Genomic DNA, 17,777 nt, shown 5'->3' with positions numbered 1-17,777 from the left:
TGGGTTCCGGAGTAGCGTGCTACTCGCCAAAAATGTGGTAGTCAGGGGTAGTACGCGCTATAGAAATGCAATTGAAATACAATTACAATACAATACACACGTTCAATGCAGGCACAGCTTGTTTCCCTAAACCACAATATGGTGGAGATGCAGAACAGCATCATACAACTCAATACAGCAGTGGTGGAAGGACAGAGGGAAACATCGGATAACTTCAGTCACATGACAGATGCCATCAGGGAACTATGCAATGCAATGCAGGAAGACCATGCTTCCTACCGCAGGCGGCACAACCAATTACTGGGCCGTTTAGATGCATACACTAGTGCCATCAACTGCATGAGTAAGACTACAGCTTTCCTGTCTTAATGCGCTGTGGCCATGCAGGTAGAAAGGGCACATTGTAGCAGTAATGTGGCCAGGGGTTTGATTCAGGTCACCAATGCTGTCGAGCATTTGCAAACCACTACAGTTGGTGATAGTGATGTACTGCATGGTGATGGTATAGTGAGGAGGCTTCAGGCCTTAGTAGCATCATACCATAGCACCAGTGACAGAATGCAGAAGGCACAGTTCCAGACATGCTTCTGCCACAGAGGCCTCATCAAGGGAGGGCATAGAGCACACAGACTGGGCAACGGGAGTGCATGGCCGCAGAAAATAGTGTAGCCTTGAGCCCTGAAATGCCATTTGGTGACGTAACCTGTAGCATTCAGTTATCAGGGCTGACAGTCGAGTACTATGGCAATATTTTTTGTTGTTATATTATTTCTTTCTCACTACAATTCTTTTACTTTGAATGTGTGCATGTACAATACCTGTGTTCTGGGAATGATAAATCACATTAGCAGTGAAACCATGTAGTGCATTGCTGCCCTGGAGCCGTCTGCTTCTGGGCGAGGTTGACATGGTTCAACGTCTTCATCTGAATCTGTATCTGTAAGGTCCAAGGGTATACCCCTAGAAGGCGCAATGTTGTGCAGCATGGCACAAGTGGCCACAATTTTGCAGCATATTTCAGGCCTGTACTGCAATGCACCTTTAGTTTTATGTAGGCAGCGGAAGCTACTCTTCAGTAATCCAAAGTCCTATCACATTGTGTGTAGATTTGTGCACAGAATTGTATCTCTGTTCACGTGGAGTAGTCGGATTTAGGTATGGGGTGAGTATGACGGAGCGCACAGCATATGCGCTGTCACCTACAGGGGAAAGGCAATAATTACTCACTGTAATGTTTCACCTTATCCAGAGAGTCTATCAGACTGTGTTACATGCATTTACCTAGCAGGTATCCTTTACCAAATTCACCTCCAAGGTGACATGTATGTATACCATTGTGTCTGAAGATGAATGAATCATTGTATTATATTGTATTGTAATTGCATTTATATAGTGATTACTATCAAATCGTTTTTTCAGGTAGTAGCATGCTACTCTGGAACCCATAAAGGATTAGTGGTGAATTAGTATACTGAAATAAGAAAATAATTTGTGTGTTGGATATGTTACTTAGGGGCATATTATCAAGGGGGTTTATCTGCGCTTTTTTGGCTTTAAAAGCCAAGAAAGCGGAGATAAAATGATCTCCCTATTACCTAGCTGTCGCTAACACCAGTTAGCGACAGCTAGTAGGAGATAGCGACCATCTTGGGCCCCACTTTGCATGTCAGTGATATTTATCACTAATGATATGCAAAGTGGGAGTGCCAAGATGTTAGCGACTGGAAACAGTCGCTAACATCGCTATCTCCTATTACCAACTTTTGGAGATATTCGCGCTAAGCCCGAATATCTCCAAAAGCTAGCACCTGCCCTGAGCAGTTCTTAGCCATGTTATCCAATGGGAGGTGGATAACATGGCTAAGAGCATTGGCTCGGTAATGCATGAATATCGCTGACTTTTCAGCGATATTCATGCATTGCGGCCGTTTTTTATCGCATTTGCGATAAACCGTGGTAATACCAAGGTTTATCTGCGGTAAAAATCGCCGCAGCTCTGCGGTAAAATTTTCTCTCTAACCAAGCAATAGCGATAATTATCGCTATTGCTTGGTAATATGCCCCTTAGTTATTTGGATTAGGAAGGATAGTGGAGGAACAGAAAATGGAAAAAGGTTTGCATTTATATAGTGCTTGCTACCCCTGATGAGGTGTAATCATGTGTATACCTGGAAATCTTGTCACTATGTCTGTGATTATGTGTGAAGCATTGCATATGACTTGGATGTTCAGGGAATTATATGATTTCCTGTTTCTGTAAACATATTCATTAACTGCACCCAACCTCCGGGTCTAGCCAGCGCTACATAAATCTTTTCAAATAAATAAATAAATGTTGGTAATGGGCTAGCTGGTAAAAAATGATTTTAGTTTTCTGCAATTCCTGTGGTGTTGTGGGAAATCGTATGTACTGGTGTATCCTCTACAACATAGAGTCCAGGAACACATTTAAAAACTTTGGGAGACCATTCTTGCTGCAGCTACTACCCCTGGTAACTCCCTGAAGAGCAGTGAACATAAGACCTGCACATGTGTAAGAATGGCATTGGTCCTGCAAATTTGACACTGCAGTTGTGGATGCAATTCAGCTATCAGATCTAAGATTAAAGCTGAATTTATTCTATATTTATCATAGATTTTTTCCTCTGCTGCTCAAACAATGTGATGCATGCTCGGAAAATGCGTATTTTTTTTAGAGTTTTATATAGCGCGAACTAGACCCGAGACATCGGATATCAGAGCGCTTTACATAGCACCAGTTTCCTCCTCCTTCTATCCTCATCCTCCTCGCTATGACATACATCGCTGCCATTGTGAAACATTGTGAGACCCTCTGGGCCTGTTTAAATAGTTTGCACCTGGTTACCACCTGATTGGATTTGGTGGTGATTTGCACATGCAAAATAGCGATTTCTGGCTCATTCACAAATTGTGAATGGGTCATACATATGTCTGCGATTATCTATCTGCGAATTCGCAATTTGAGATTCGTAAAAAGGTAATCACAGCTTTTGCTTATTTCTGTGTGTGGACTGCGAATGATTTTCTGGCATTCAGTAAGGCCATTTTGCATTCGCAAATGGCCGAAATTTGCGATTCGCACCGCTTGTGAATGCAAAATTGCTTCATACCAGGCGCGACCGGTACAGATAAGAGCGGTGGGGTGGGACAGGAGAAGTCAACAGACGACGAAATAGAAAAAATAAAATAAAAAATAAAACCACTTACTTGCGCTCTCTGCAATGCCGTGTCGATCTAGTCAAGGGGGCAGATGTGAAGCACAGATTCCAGGACAAAGAGGTTACAGGTAAGCGCAATTAAGGGTTTCAAAAACCTGTGACTGCTTCCTTAGTGCAACAAATCCCACACCACCAAGGTCTTGTGGTGATTGAGCGAAGTGTGGAAACCCCACAATAGCTGGCTGCCCCTCCCACTGCCCAGCCCACCTTAACCTTGCAGTCCACTACTTGGGTGGGGGATCGTTCATGCTTTATGCTGAGTCCAATTTGTTGGCCCTCCTTTTCCACATGTGGTCTTATAGATCTGGAATAGCCGTCCTTTGCGCTTGTGCTCTCAAAAAGCACCGGCTGGGGAGGCAAGGGCGCCAGGTCACGAATTGGGGCATGGGGCAGCAGCCCCTGGTTATCACTTTCTAGCCTCTATGGCAGCCTGGTGGTGAGGGGTGGGCCCCAGAAAATGGCGGACAAGGTCCAGAGGGCTGGGGCCTACCTATCAAGGACGCAGGTGGGTCGCGCCTTGTGTGGTTCTCAATTTGGGGGAGCCTAACCAGAGGGCCCCTCGGTGCTGGGAGCAAGTAATATAAAAATTTGGACGTTATGATTTGATTGTTGATATTAAGATTGTCCGTATTGATTTATATAAAGTATGTGATATGTGTTATTAATATGCATCATTAATTGTCATGTTTATGTGTGTTATGTCAAAATTAAACATGGCCGTTTTACCCACAATCTGAAAGTATTAACTGGTGTTTTGTGGGTAAGTAGGGAGCGGGGGATAATTCTTGGGGGTATGGGTCCTATGACCTTTAGGACTGGTTCATTATCTGACTCCATCAGTATCATGACAACCTTAAAGACATAACCTGTAATTCAATCATGCACAAGATCTAGTTTTTAAATATGGTATATATGAATTACGTCTCACAAGTCTGTGAACTGAATGTACATTTTTGTAATGAAATGTATATAGTACTTAGTACCTCTTATGAGGCATTGAAGCACTTTACGGCAAGTAGCACACTACTCCAGATCTCAGACTTGGTGGTTAATTCATAGGCTTTTGGTTATTTTGGATGTTGGGATTAATCTTGTGCTCTCAATGAAATAATTTGATGCATTTACTCTTATTTCTTTATAGAAGGTTAAATTAGTGGGAGTGATCAGTAGTGGGGCTATGTTAGTTCATGCAAATGGTTGTTGAGATGAAAAGATGGACTAGAGGAGATTAGGTTTTGTTATGTTGCAGGGATATAGTTTCCAAAAAGGATAGGTAATCTATGAAATAGAGTGTGGACAATTTGCAGAGATAAAATAATTAAAATTAAGACTTACATTAGATTATACGCGGATAGAGGAGGTATGCAGAGGATGGAAGGTAAAGAGAGGGTCATTTGAAGCGAAGAAATTCGAATAAACAATCAAAAGTATTGTGCCAGGATCAGTTTTTTCTTGCAGGGTTTTAGGAGTATAGTGGAAGGAGGCGCAGTGTGACAGTATGCAATCTCAGGATGTAAAAATGTAAAAATAAACAATATTTGCATGTGAAATTTGCAGCGCTATATTAAGTGCTTACTGATAGGCACTAGAATCATTGAACCATATATAGGGCAGGTCTGGCCATTCGTGCACTGGTATTTTCCACGGAGGTCTGCGAGCTAGGGAGCTACATTCAAAGTTGGCTTGTCAGCCATTGTTGGACTTGGCCTGTCCCCTGAAATTTTTTGCTTTTTGCCCCCTTAATTTGGAATGTCTCCCCCATGGGATTACACCTGTATAGGCCATGAGTGGTGTGAGACACCTTGTTAAAAATGTAATGTCATATAATGGTGAGCACTTGTAAATTTACCCCCATTGTAAAATGCACCTGACTAAAATGTACTGTGTGTAAAATGGATGCCATTGCCATGGGTTTTGCCACTGGACTGCCCTAGGTCAGCGGTCTAGTTAATATTACCCAGCCACCCCTAGCTTTTGGAGGGAAAGCCTGGCGCCCAGGGTGCTCAACCCCTCCCCTTGAGCCAGTTTAGGCCAGCTTTGCCAACATTCCAGAAAGGTTCTGGCACTGCCTGGGAGGAGGGTATAAGTAAGGGGGATGTGCCACCAGAGAGTTAATCAGCGCTGGGACAAGAAAGAGAGGGGACCTGCTGCAAGGGGCTACCGCCACATGGGCCTGTGAGCTGGGCCCTGCACTCCTAAAAACCCCCATCTGCTGTCCCCCGGGCCCCTGATAAAGGGAGGAACCTACCCAGGGCACTGACGCTGTTTGGACCTGGAACTGCGCCAGCGCAGCGCGACAGAAGCCCCAGGAGGTGAGGAGTGTGCCCCTGGGCTGCCTGGAGGAACTGTTGCCCCTTGTGAGGTACTGCCTATCAAGCGCTGCAGAGGGAGTGTGCCCCTGAGGAGCGGTTCTCGGACTGTCCGCCCCCTTGGAAAGTGTGTCCCCTGTGGAAGCGCTGGACTGGGAGGAGCTGCCCGGGGAGGATTGTGCCCCGAGGAACTGTATCTCGCTGACCTGCCTCAGATAATCTGCCCCTGGACTGCCTACCAAGCGCTGTGGGTAGAGAAGCGCTGGGGCTGGTGTGGCCCCCGAGGTGCTGGTGGCCCTGAGAGCTGTGTGGGCCGAGGGAGGAGCGGTGCGTTGTGAATAGCGCCGTTTACTGAGGAGCCTACCCTCGTTTTGGTGCGCTGTCCGCCATATAAATAATTAATTGAAAGGGAGCCTACCCCTTACTGCCGCCGAGGAGTGTTGGCGCTGCCTTGCGCCGGTGGTAAATTGTTGAAAATCACCGCCGCGGCCCGGCGCTGTCGTGGGGACCAGGAGAGGGCCGCCGATGTGAAGAGAGGGCCACGCTAGGCCCTGAAGCCGGCCTGACTCGCATCACGTGGCTGGGGCGCCAGTGACGTCTTCCGCCATGCCCCCAGCCACGCCGCGCACGGATTGGCCCAGCGGCCGCGCCCCCTGAAGGCCGCGCAGCGATTGGCTGCCGGCCGGGAGAGCCGAGGGAGGAGTGGGGAAGTCTCGAAAAGTGACGGTGTCGGCGGGGCTCTGGGGAGAAGGAGAGCCCCGCGGGAGAGGTGACGGCTGCCTGGAGGTCCCGGGTCCCCGTGAAGCAGAGGGGCCCGGGAGAAGCAGGAAGATACCGCCGGGGGGGGCGCCCGAGGAAGCGCGAACCCCTCCTTCCTCCTGCCACGACGAGGCCCGGTTGGTCAGGGAAGCCCCGCGAGTGAAGCGCTGTGCAGCAGGGGCCTCGAGGCACATTGTCGGTGCCTGCCCCTACCGCCAAAGAGAGCCCCACGCGCCCAAGCCAGCCGCACGACTGCCCTACCCGTCTCTGCTCCCACGGGGAGGAGCAGCACAGGAGGAAAGCTTCGGCAGTGGTGAGGCCAGAGCCCCGGACGTCAGCAGAGCCTAGGAGCCCGGTGAGTGGGGCCTGGAGTATACCGAGCGGAGGGTGGAGAGGGCAGTGGGACACAGGGTCGGTGTCCGCCCTCCCCCTCCGGTTTAACTGGCAAGGGCCTAAGTGCCCCGGAAACGAGTGGAGCCACGAGTGACTGCTAGAGGGAAGGTCATTCTTATTATGGCGACTTTATGAACAGACTGCTTTACCCAATGGGATGTTTATCCTTGTGAAGGGAAATGTTGCCGGTAGCCTGGCGAATGTGCTTAACTAATGGAAGGTGCATCCTACTGTAGGCTGGAGGTCCATACTGTGCCCCTGGGTCCCCCAATGAAGTATTAAAGCCCCCAGAGTTAGGGCCAGGATTTATACTAATGCTGGGTTGATGTTCAGGCCAATGGTTTTGCGCCTAGTGGGCTTACGGCCTAGTGTTAATGCCCCTGTTAGTGGTGGGCATCCCCATGCGTTATGCTGATGAGGCTGACTGCCCCCTCTAGGGAAGTGTTAGTCGCCTGAAGAGGTATTTAAGGTGGCCCTAGTAAAATGTTTATTCCTGCACAGTGACCAGGTAATAGGAAATGTTTGATTGGTTGTGACCAGTTATTACCGTTACTGATGCCAATGTATATTGATGTGTCACGCCTGCTAGGTGATCCTACGCTGATTCCAGGCTGTTAGACAACTAAGGTTGTGGGCCCCTGCGGATGTTATATACCTGCCTAAGTGAGCCTAATGTACACACTGGTGAGGTGCACAATGTGTTAGATGCCAGGGTATTGCTCAGGAATAATGCGCCAGTGTTGATATGCTTATGGTTAAATGCCTAATGTCACAGCGTAATATGTATGCCTAAGGTTCAGTTGCATACAAGGTGCCTACTACCCTGATGGGATGGTCATCTCCCTGGCCTAAGGTGATGAGACCGATATCTAATATGGATGTGCCCTTTTACTGCAGGTGTCCTGCCCCGGTGCTGGCCTGACGTGTCATTCCAGGCCCCTGGTTATTTCCCATGTTAATAAGCAAGCATTGCTGATTTATTGCAGGTGTTCCTGTCTGTTGGGATTTACTGTGATGCCATGAAGTTTTCCTTTACAGGGGTCGGGCTGGAGTTATAGTGCACGGTGTGTACTCATGTTGATGGTGTATTTTGCAACTACGGCCTATCACTAAGGATGAGAGCCTGAGTTGGCCCCGCCATATGGGCCCCAGATTCAATGTTAATTTAGTCACATTTTTATATTTCAAATGGACTTACAGACTCAGCCCTTACTTCCCATGTAAATAATCCCCCTTGATACACTTGGCTCTTGTGTCAGTTGGCGCCGTGTTATGATACCACTGTTGATGCATTTTTGCCTTGCAGGTTGGAGATACTAAACTTCTTAATTTTCCAACTCAAACTGGTGTCCTGCCTCTTTTGTGGTGTGCCTGGTGTGTCGTCTGTGGGTACTGCGTGAGTGCTTCACATGTCCTTCGAAGTTTGGCCTGCCCGCTTGGTCCGTGCTACCCTCTTGGAGATCTGGTAACCCCATTTCTTACAGACATGATCAAACCATGGCCTACTATCATCATCAGTGCTTAATTTGAGACAGTGGTTCCCGGTGTTTAGCACCGGCCGGTGGCGTAGTTAGACCATTGGCCGCCCATTGCGGCCCCGGCGTTTGCCAACCGCTGCGGCATGGTTCTGGGCAAATCACTCAATCTCCCTGTGCCTACCAAAAAATAAATAAAAAATGAATGTGTCCTTGTGTAACGTAATCGGTGCTCATGTAAAACGAACTAAAACCTTTGGGTCGAGTTCGCGCTATATAATTCTGAAAAAAATAATAATAATGTAAGAGCGGGGGAAGGGGGTGCTGATGGATTCCTGTGATGGCCAAGGGGGTGTTGGCGTGATTCGCGTGCGACAGCCACCAAGGCCAGTGGTACAAGCGAGGGGGTGGGGGGGGACTGCCACACCCAAAACTTGTGTCGCCTGGGGCTGTCCGCCCCCGCCTCCTTGCTACGCCACTGGCACTGGCACCTGAGCACCAGTTAAGGCCATATTAATTTATGGTAGGCACAGGGAGATTAAGTGATTGCCCAGAATCACAGGATGTTGAGCCAATGCCAAGACTGGAACCTGGTTCACCATCTCCAAAGTTGGCAGCTCTGGCCATTACCCCACAACCTCTCCACACGTCGGTTTGTTGGTTCTGTGTTAGGCAGCGCTAACAGGAGAAATAGGCTGGTTGAAGCTGCCTCCTGAAGAGAGCCCCTGCACTTTTTTTTTTACAAATTAACCTCAGCTTACTCACTGCTTCCTATATTTAATTTATTAAGTCTGATTTTGGTTTCCAGCCTTTTCCTGGGTACATGTGAAGGAATACTGTGTGTACCAATAAAGGATGTTTGTTTTTTTATTCCTGAGAGGATGTGTACGGTCCCAGGCTTTCATTAAGAAATTGGTGGCTTCTGTGGGTTGTGGATTTTGTTTGCTTCAGTTGAACCACATGGTCATGGAGTGAGCGATTTGTGAAATGGACTGCTAGGACTGCATGCAATGCGGTGTTTGGTTGACACAAAACCATTTTGCAACCCTATCCATGAAATCTGATACACCCCAAAACGCCTTCTCCCTGAAACCCTCCTCAGCTCCGTTTGTACTTATTTATTTTTGTGGCTTTCCTTGAGCGCCACATGCAGCTCGCAGGCCTCTCCGGGGCGCCAAAAGGAGGGAGGGAAATAAAAGCAGGAAGTGGGAAACTTAACAACATAGAGAACAGTGCTGAACACACAGTGTAACGGTGTTTACCATACCTCTTTTCCTGCTCTATAGGGATCCTTCGCTGCAGCCTGAGTCTGCGAGACACCCCCCTCGCCTCCCCACTCCTGGCAGCAGCTGCTTGCTCTTTGACCTCAGAGGTCAGAGCGCCAGGTGGAGAGGGTGGATTTGTGGAGGCGGATCTGTGCTCGCATCTGTTTTGGCTGTGTTATCAGATAGAAAGTTTTGGGGGAAGTTGCAAAGATAGAGACATAAATGAGTAAAACGCGTTATAAAAAGGGAAGTGTCGGCATTATATGTGTGTGTATGTTTTTTTTTATTTATGTCTTTTGTTGCTTTATGTATGGACAATTATACCCAAATGGGTATAATTTTCTCACTCCCCCTCTCATCACCCCCCTCTCTCTCCTAACTTTTAATATTCATTTTCCACTTAATTTTATCTCTCTGTTTCTTTGCCCCTTAGCCCTGTTGAATGCATTATCATACTGTAACTCTTATTCGCTTAATTGTTAATTTTATCCCATTATGTTCACCATCCTTGTAAAGCGCTCTGATACTCTTGGGTCCAGTAGCGCTATATAAAACCTTTGAAAATAAAAATAAATAAAAAAATAAAAATACAATTTCACCACGTGTTTTTTTCTCAACAAGGGTTTGGCTAACCACCTGCATCATGTAATGGGAGTCAAGACAAACTATCCAGCCTATCAAACGAATCTGATGCAGTTTCAAAAACCACACAATACACAATGTGGAAAGTATTTTTGATACATTTAAATAAAATTAGAAACGTAGGCCCATAATTAGCAAGGTTTTGCGACGCCTTTGCGTGGCCCTGCATTGATTAATACATTTAGAGTAATGCAAGGCAGTGCAAATCATTGCCTTGTGTTACTCTGCACCAAGGAGGAGTTCCATGGGTGGGATGTGGATGTTCCGCCTCACCCACTCATGAATTTTAGCGCATTCTCAGATTTACCATTAGTGGCAGACATGGGAATGCGACAAAATGCTACACCTTCCCAGGTGGGATGTAATGAGGAAAAATATCTATTTCTCCTCGTTTTTTTCTCTTTCTACGCATACCGCAGCGCATATAGAATGAGGACACTCTCAGGATTGGTTTTGTGCATGAATGTGTGCCTCCTGCACATAAATAATCCTGCCTACAACGCAGGCACCCTTGCAACATGACACATAGGAACAACATTGGACCACACAGGTGCAACCACCTGCATCTGTGAGGGGCGGTCCCGTGCCACTGGCTCCCTTGTCCATATTATGAGCACCGCCCCCAAAAACCCAGCTCCCCAAAGGGCTGCGAGGAGGTAGGCAGGAGCAGCAACCCCGTGCCCAGCCCCGGTGATCTAACTCTGCGCCCTAGCCGCAAGCTGGTGTGTACATCCTCTGGTTGGCTCAAGACTTCAGGACCTTATCCTTTAGTGCTATCCTGGAGAGTCTGCTTTGGAGGACCCCTTGCTAACTAGGGGTGACTTTAGGATTCTAGACGCCCAAGCCTAAATATAGGGTCGTCGTGGTAGGAAAAAATGCAGCTGGTCCGCGCACCGCGATGGCCAGGTCCAGAAAGAGGCCAAGGCTAAGGGGCAGGCACAAGTGTGTCTGTGTCAGCTGAGGTGTAAAGTGTGAGGTGTAGACAGGTAAGATCTGAAAAGTGTGTCTGTGCAGCTGAGGTGTAAATAGTGTGAGGTATAGACAGGTAAGATCTGAAAAGTGTGTCTGTGCAGCTGAAGGGCAAACAGTGTGAGGTGGAGGGGGCAGGTGAGATGTGAAAAGTGTGTCTGTGTCCGCTGAAGTGCAAACAGTGTGAGGTGGAGGGGGTAGGTGAGATGTGAAAAGTGTGTCTGTGTCAGCTGAAGTGCAAACAGTGTGAGGTGGAGGGGGTAGGTGAGATGTGAAAAGTGGGTCTGTGTCAGCTGAGGTGTAAGTAGAGTGCGAGGTATGAGAAGTGTGTCTGCGACAGGTGAGGTCTAAGTAGTGCGTGGGGGCACGTGAAAAGGCAGGCGTGTGCCGGGAAAGGAGGTGTGAGCATTGACTGGGTCACTGGGACGTTAAGTGCGTAAACAATATGACATTTGTGGTGCGCGTGGGAGAGCAGTGCGTCTGGGACTGTGGGAATGCCCGGAGTGAAGCTCGCGCCCTGTCGTCCTTGGAGGGCTGATTTAGGGTGATTTAGGAAGGGAAGCTGTAGTCTCCAGACATCAGGGCCTCATTAACCCCCAATAAACCAAACGTTAACACTTTGAGGGCCTTTAATGGCTCCTTATTAGGGTCCCACTGAGCTGCAGCAGGCTCACCGTTTACAAGGGCTGAGAGGCGGGGAGTGGGTGGAGGGGGGTCTCATCTCTTTAACCTTGAACCCAGGGTGGGAGTGGGGCTTTGACTCCGTCGTCTTCTGCAGAACCGGCTGCCGTAGTTGTCGAGCTCTGTGGTCTCGGACATGGGTAAAACTCTTGAGGAGGACAGTCTGAGAGGTTCGTGTGCCTGCTGCGGCGCAGGCCACAGTGTAAGGCCGGCGTCATACGCCCAAAAAAACTGCTCTGTGGATTAATAAGCCTTTTATCAAAATACGTAACTGCGTGATACGTGATTAATTCACAGACTGGTTGTAATGAGCTAAGACTGACCAAAAACAGCAGTTTGAAAGCAATTAATGGACCTTGACGAGGAGGCGAGTGACCGGCGCTGGATATGGGGTTTATTCCCACCGGCAGGACATATTGGTTGGCCTGGAGAAAGATCAGCCACTTTTCAGATGAACGCAATTGGGTGGCCTGCTCCACGTATGCATGTATTCTTTGTATATGTTGTCCTCTCCCCCAAGAAAGAGAGAGACATTATCACAGTCACAGTCACTACGGGAGCACATACACACAAATACAGACCAAAAAGAAAAACTCGCATCAGGGCCATAATGCTAGCAAAAAAAAACAAAAAACACTCCCATAACACACTCCATTGCTTTGTAAGAAAAAACGGTTACAATTGGTGTGGAGTGGGTCCTTCAGGATCCGGTGCACTGCACCTCCTGCACTATTGACAGCTACGCCCGTGACTCACATGCGCCAGGTTACCCTTGCGCATGCGCACGCTCTTACGCATGCAGACCACGCAGTTGCCTTTGGACTCCTGGCCATGTTAGTGCTTCACACCGAACTTTCTTTTTACCTGGAAGGGGGTGCGCAGGAGGGTCCGCAGGAAACTCTGACCATCACCAGGGGCTGCAGGGAGCTCAACTCTCTCGACACCTTCTGAGGCAGCAAGAAACCCCTAGCCCGAGAGTGCAGGGGACAGAGAGCGCGAGCGGGTAAACTAAACCCTAACAACGGGGGCACACTGACTGCGACGCGTAAACTACAATAGTTAACCGCCGACACCCACCCGAGACCGGAACTGGGAGAGTGAGTGGGCGAGTGAATTAGTGAAAGTGGCCACAAATCACCGTAGTTAGTTCAGATGTTGTGACTGCGTCACTTGGCCGCCATCTCGCGCCCAGCAGGCAGGGTCCCGCTGTTTATGGTCGTTATCGCCCGATGCCCTCCTTTATGAGGGTCCATAAATTGTGTCTAATGACTCCGGAGCAGCTTTATGACATAAAGTGTGTGTGATGTGCCAGCTAATTATCGGAGCAATTAGGGAGCAGGTAAACACGCCAGGGCCGGGAGTGTGTGGTAACAAGAGGCCGGCCCGCCGCACTCCAAAGGTTACCAACGTCCCCGGGAGGTTCACCGTTCACAGGCACTTGTCCCACGCAGTTTGGAAAACCAAAGCAAAAATAAGAAAATCACTTATAGTCAATTTATGCCGAACCAAACCTTACAGAGAAATTCTGCTTAGGAAACAGGTAAAGCCGAAGGAAAACATTCTTGCAAATTAGTCTCGACAAACAGTCAGCAAGCACCGCCTTTTGTGGGGAAATTAGGCTGATCTTTCTTGAACCCAAAAGAACACTATAACCTTTACTCTCTTCATGCGCTGGAAAATGTTACGCAGGAGTTTGCTAATTCGGCTAGTCAGTAACACCTTACAAGGAAATCCGACTTCGTATTAGAAGGCTCCCCACTACCCTAGTCAAAGACCAGGCACCAAATTAGATAGCCCAATTGTAGTTTCCTTTATTAATACATCGTTTAATTGGGTAAATATCAGCACGTAATTTGTAAAAGAAAAAAGTGCTGGGGCCCAAAGTTTTTATCAAAAGCTTTCCGTTGTGTCTTTTGAATGCCAGGGCTGCTGAACACTAAGGTTGTCTGGTGTAGATTTCATCTCAAGCCTCTTTCTTACACCCCTTACCCTTTCATTTCACTATTGCATGTTGTTTTTAATGTTCTTGTATTTCACGGCCTCTCAAAAAGGCTTATCTTGATCCCATCACTTGCACCAATTTTTGACTGATGCCCAGCAACCATTTTTAAATCAAGATCTTTGGTTAAAAAAAAGCCCCAAAAGGAAGTATCACCAGATTTGAAAAACAAAAAATAGTGACTTTCCACAAAAATAAAAGTAGGACTACAATTTTTCATTGATTGAGGGTTACAGAATGACATAATTGACAGCTCTCACACATCTAGAAAACACAGGGATGGAGGCACTGAGGGGAAAAAAAGGCAAGATTTGCACCGAGTAACATCTGTGTGACCTAAATTGCTTTCTGTTCTGCCAGAGACTGCTATTTGTGCACAAGAACACATGAAAATGTCCCTCCCTTAGTGGTCAGTTGGTGAAAACCTGCAACTGTCCTTGCAAATCCGGGATGCCTGGTAACAATATCAGAGAGACTCTAAGCTGTTCCGGGAAGTTATCAACCAGTTAACAAATGGCAAGAACCGGCACTTTAACTCAGACATAACGGAATATTCCTGGAGAGACCATATTGATCAGACATATAACGCTACCCCACTCTTGGGTGCTATAAAGCAGGAAGTTCCCACTTCAGAAACCACGTACAAAACACAAAAGTCAGAATCTTCAGACCCTCCGTTACAGATTACACAAGACCAGGTTCTTAAAATTATAAAAAAATTAAGATCTGAGGGAGCACCAGGTCCTAATGGCCTGCCAAATGCACTATTCCAGCACGACCCTCCATTTTGGACTGGGATTCTAACTCCATTGTTTACGTACGCATTAACAACTGGCTCGATCCCCGACTCTTGGCGAGGAAGTATTTTAAATCCTATATACAAAACGGGTTCACGAGCAGACCCTGCGAACTATAGATTGATTGCACTGATCGATGTGGAGGCCAAGATATATGCTGCAAATCTCTTGGCAGATTTAGAGGATTGGGTCAAACGCATAAACCTGATACCGAACACCCAAACTGGATTTCGGGCCGGAATAGGCACCCTTACAAATATTTCTGCTGTGACATTACTAGCTAATCAAGCCTACGCAAAATCTCGAACCTTGTACGCATGCTTTATCGACCTTAAAGCAGCGTTCGACAAGGTTCCGAGAAAGAAGTTGTGGGCCAAAATGAAAACCTGGGGGGCACCACCCAAACTTCTGGAGGCAATAATCAATCTTTACTGAAATACGTGGGTGCAGATAAGGAAAGGAGATGGCCGCACCATAACAAACAAGATCCCAACATCAAACGGTCTAAAACAGGGGTGTGTGTTGGCCCCCTGTTTATTCAACATCTACACAGCTGATCTTGAGAAGTGCCTCCAACAAGTGCAAATTGACCCACCAAAATTAGGCAAAACACCGATCAGGAGCCTACAATACGCAGATGATATTGTGCTCCTAGCACAAACACCAATAGGCCTGCAGCGTTCAATGAAACAACTAGGATCTTATATTACCTCAGCTCAATTAATAATAAACCTTAAGAAAACAAAGGTATTATGCTTTAGCAGTCACCACAAAAAAGGGTCAAAAGGAATATTCACCTGGAAACTGGAGGAAAAACCAATATCCCAGGTGGACTCATACAAATACCTTGGGTTCCAACTTGACCACTCACTTAAATACAAGCTACATTTGGTCCAAGGGAATATCAAAGCAAAACAACTCCTGTATGCTTTCAAAATTTTACAGAAGAAGCTAAAAGGTTGCCCAACAGGCCAGTTCCTTAAGATAATCGCAGCCAAATTTTTACCTTCAATATCATATGGGTCGGAAATTATGAATACCAAAGATGCAGCCGCCTTAAATCTAGCCCAATCGAGTTTTTTTCAAGCGCCTCTTTTTAATTCCTCGACACATTTCTCAGGCACAAGTTTGATTGGAATACGGGCTGAAAAATCAGAAACCAGCAAGACAAGGGGCGATGGCAAAATATTATTGGCGGATGAGGCAAGCGGAAGACGACACTTTAGCCCACTGCTGTTGGGAGGAAATCGAAAATCAGGCGAGGCAAAAAAACTCCATTGCAGCAGTCCTAAAAGAATCACTCGCTGATTTACATCTTGAAGAGGCATGGCATACAACAACGTCATACTCCGGGTTCAAAAATATGGTGAACAGCGCAATAAAGCGAACTTCGCTACTAATGGATAAAACTGCCTTTGCTAAGAAAAATCACGCATGGGCAGTGATTCAATCATACCAGTTTTTGAAACCTCAACCGTACTTGTCCGAACACTTCTCGCATCACAAAAAGCACCATTTGACGCTGTTGCGGTTAGGTTCGTTCCCCATAAAGGATTTAACCCCGAAATGGAAGTCTACATGGCCTACGAAAGAATGTCGCCTGTGTGATCAAGGAGAAGAGTCGTTATTACACCTTTTATGCATCTGCCCCGCGCTACTGGAACATCGAAAAACAGTTCTTCGGGAGATTTTTAGGAAGCAGCAATTGAGATCGTGCAGAGCTGCAGTGATACAATGCCTTGGTGGACTGTCAATTCAGCTGTCATGTCGAGCCATCACCTTTTGTAAAATAGCAGCCAAAGAACTGGACAAAAAAGACAATAGTCCACACGGTAAAGGCATATGACTGACTGGTCACTCCCTTTCTGTACAGGTATCAAATACTGCTCTTTTCATACCACAATGAACTTCTTACATTTCTATCGTTTTAACTGTTGCAGTGACCAAAGCTTACGAAAGGACATTGGTTTTATTCGTCTATACTTCATAGATTTTAACCCTAGCTAATTATTATGTAAAATGTGTTTTCTCATGCTTTTACGATTTTTAACGAAATCAAATAAAAGTAATACTTACTTACTTACTTACTGGTAACAATATCTAAGGAACCATGGGATTCAACTGCATGCTATGGAGTGGTACTGTACCTGATATACCACAAGCGACATCGCAAGTACCCCCAAACCTACCTGCAACTTTATGTTGCAGACTGGCAAGAACCCTGAAACACTGGTGGCAAACAATTTTATACTTGTGAGTCATTTAAAAGCACTGTGAACTTTATCTACCATAATGCAGTTGGAGAACTAGTGCTGACTTGCTAAAAGTTTGCTCCTTACCTCTTGTACATCTAAGGAATCACTTGCACAGTGCCTATCATTGTGGTGCAGTTTGAGTTATTTGTCTCAATCAAGGCAGAGTTGGCTTTACTTGACAATGATGTCTCTTTTCTGTGGACAGTATTGAAATACTCTTGTGAGCTCCCAGCTTCACTTGTCTCTCTTGAGCATGTGTCATTACTTACCCGGTTAGACAATGTTTCTGGCACATGCCTGACAACCGTAATTTTTTTTTCTTTAGTCTTGCCTTGAAGGATGTCCCCATTTACAGCTGGGGGCTTCCCTTCTTTTATTATCATCTCAAAGCAGGGCATAGGGCTTCTCTTCTAAGCCCTACGTATCTCAACGTTACTTGACTGACTGTCCTACAGCTCACTTTCAAGTTAAAGGTTGCTCCTGTTTATTCAGTGACTCTGGTTTGATATGTATTCCGGATTTTCTCCAGAACACGGCCAGGGAATATGCTTTACTGGGTCCTTGGCACTAAGGACTTTGTCAAAGTGCCATCTCGAGACAGTAAGTCAGTTGGACTGCAACCGCCACACATCCCACTGAGCTGTATCTGAGTGTGATGCGTTTCAGGTAACAACCAATCCCATGAGATATCACTGTGATAATTAGTGGAACTCAAACCCTTTTTCATTATGGAAAGACACACTCAAGAACACTAGGAAACCAAGGCTACATTTTAAAGATTTATTTTTAAACTCAAAACCCTATCCTAGTATACACAGTATGAATAGTAACTATTATGAATGTATACTGTACAGTAGCGATAAAATTCACCAGGAGTGTGAATAGCAGATAATATTGTAACATATTGGTAGAATCATGTCTTGCTTTATGCCGATATTTAAGCCCCACTCTCATTTCTCTGGCTAACTAAACTGACAGCACCAAAGTAAAAGGT

Source organism: Lissotriton helveticus, chromosome 7 (genome assembly GCF_964261635.1).
Source record: "Lissotriton helveticus chromosome 7, aLisHel1.1, whole genome shotgun sequence".
Taxonomy (NCBI): Eukaryota; Metazoa; Chordata; class Amphibia; order Caudata; family Salamandridae; genus Lissotriton; species Lissotriton helveticus.
This window is presented reverse-complemented; position numbering follows the sequence as displayed.